At 39.8% G+C, this 2,694-nt stretch overlaps 1 long non-coding RNA gene across 1 annotated transcript in view; it reads left to right on the forward strand.

The window, feature by feature from the left end:
- LOC114614932 overlaps positions 1-2,694 on the forward strand; it is a 9,245-nt gene that overhangs the window by 3,075 nt on the left and 3,476 nt on the right. The window lies entirely within an intron of this gene.

Here is a 2,694-nt window from a genome sequence, read left to right on the forward strand (position 1 = left end):
CCTCCTGCCTCCTGCCTCCTGCCTCCTGCCTCCTGCCTCCTGCCTCCATGTTGGGATTAAAAGCATTCACAGCCATACCCAGCTTCCATAGTATTTTTAAGAGGGCACCCTGCTGAAAGAGGAAAGAGATCAATGGTCAGTACTGAAGTCTTAAAAGGAAAAAAAAAATCATAAAACAAAACAAAGAAAAAAATAAGATCATGAAAAATCTAGTAAGTCCAAAGAAGAGTACTTGTAAGCTTGGTACCATGAAGAACTAAGCAGTGTGAGGATGGCTTGACATAGATTGATCATTATTCACTGCACAGAGTAACGAAGCACTTGGAAGAAGTCTTTTTCCATAAGGAGATCCCTGAGACATCTAGGATCTCTCAGATGCCAGTGCTGGATAGATTTATTCTGGTCTTTGAGTGATTTCTAAAGCCAGAGTGACAATAATGAGCATCTGTTCTGCTGTCTCTGGAGTCCCAAGTCCAAAATGCTGAGCAGAGTTTGATGGCATAGAACTTGTGTACTTGGTTCTATTTCAATTTCAACCTCTCTACAGTTTTTTAGGCCATAACACAAATGTAAGAGTAACATTCTACTGCCCAAATCTACTGCTATCATAGACCAAAAAGATATTCACCCATGCCACTTGCACTGTTGATAGTCCTGTGACTGTTTGGGTCTTGACAGTGGGGAACTAGTAGAAGATAATGAAGGCTAAAATGTTTATGACATCCAAGCTGTGTGGCATTCATCAGGATGGTTCCTAGACACCACCTGTAATGACTGTTCATTCACGGCACTTAAGAGATTTGGCAGCTCCAAAGGAAAGGCAGAACATGAGTATATATGACATTGCCTTTTATCAAGATGGCTCATTGCCTGGTTGTATTTGGGTGAGTTTTGAGGCTGCACACAGGATGTTGTAGCAGGTTCCTTGAAGGCCATCTGAAGGAAATCTGTGGAGTAAATCTCTCCCCTAATGGCAACCACATTGCAAAATGGTAGTGGTGGCAACGTCAGCAAAGGATGGGTCCTTTGATCATGATGCTGCCCCTGGACCATCTCTGCCTGTTAAAGTTCAGTAATTTGTGCCCACTTTGAGCCTACTGGGAAAGTGCTTACTCAGTAGTGCCTATGATAGCATATCTACAATATAGACCAAGGTAAGCTGCTCTCCACTGAAGACTGTGTCTGGTTATAAGAAACAAAGTAGTGGACACTTCTTCTGATAAGCCACTCGTTCATGGATGGACCTTCAAGCTCCAGATGACTGAGTAGTGAAAATCATGGGAGAAGAAGTCTAACCTCTGGCTCTCCTTTACTGTCTATATCCTCCAAAGAAAATAATTGATGTATTTTGTTCTATTGTGTTTTCTGCCAATTAATATGTTTAGAATTGGCTTTTCATGTTAGCCCTACTCATTAACAGCCAACCAAGTCATTTGGTGATGGCAAACTCCTTTCACAGTTGAAACTTAATTCTCATCTTCAGGTTCTTCTAAACTGTATGGATGAACTCTTTGTATTAGTTTTGTGGATACCCTATCACATCCCTCAGTACTCAAGACTACTGTGACTGTTCTTTTTGAATTTCTGGATCTTGAAGGTTGGCTTTTTATTGCATGATGGATGCTCTAGGACCACATGTAAACCAGCAAGCAGGATGACTGAACTATAGTCTAGAAACTATCAAGTTAAGAGAAACACGTTACCATAAGCTAATAGAGCCTCACCTCTTTCCCTTCCCCAGGAATGAGAGATGAAGCAAGAGTCTGCAGCTATGCTGAGGTGTACATAGTGAAGAAGTTTGGAGTTCTTTCTGTAGAGTTCCTGTGGAACTGTAACTGTAGCAGGACACCCACCAACTGAGCACTCACCTTGTCAAAAAATGTCTTCCAATTGGCTTTGAATTCTGCGTCAATTATAATATCCTAACGTAAAGCCATTTCATCAGGATTCAAAGCAGTTTTTAGAAAGCAAACATGTTTTCTCTATCTTACAACTGCTTTCTCTTGGTTATTTTGAAGATGTAGTTCTTAAATTAAAAGATATGCCTTGTCTAAGTTAAGATCACTTCTAAATATAAAGCATAAACTTTTTTTTAATTATACACTTTATAACAGTCATATCTAAGAACCCAAATAATGAGAAACAAGAATTATCAAGACACTTGATTTAAACTGAATGTTCTAAACTATTTTTTTTGGGCTTAGATAGATTTTGTTGTTGTTGTTGTTGTTGTTGTTGTTATGTGTCTGAGTTAAAAGGACAATGAGAGGCCAGGACAGATGAGAAACTTGTGCTACCAAGATGTGACAAGCAGTCATGCAAACAAGAATTGTTCACTTTCTTGGAAAATCAAAAATAAACAAGACTGATTCCTCAATGCTCAAATATCCTAATGTGCCCAGATCATTAGAATATTTAAGCAATGAAGCAATTTCAGTTACTAGGTCAGAAATCAGAAGGGAGAGCTAATGATTATCTCTTGAAGGTGTTGATGTTGTAAAGGTATACCTAGTAACATACAAACCTTTACATAGACATTTGTTATGATTGAGTGTGTTTCACCATCTTCTCAATGCTATACATGGAAGGTTGATCCTCAGTGCTCAGTGTGCTCAGTTTCGGAGAGACAGAGAGGGAGGGAAGGAGGGAGAGGAGAGGAGAGGAGAGGAGAGGAGAGGAGAGGAGAGGAGAGGA

This window comes from Grammomys surdaster, unplaced genomic scaffold (genome assembly GCF_004785775.1).
Source record: "Grammomys surdaster isolate TR1022 unplaced genomic scaffold, NIH_TR_1.0 126546, whole genome shotgun sequence".
Lineage (NCBI taxonomy): Eukaryota > Metazoa > Chordata > Mammalia > Rodentia > Muridae > Grammomys > Grammomys surdaster.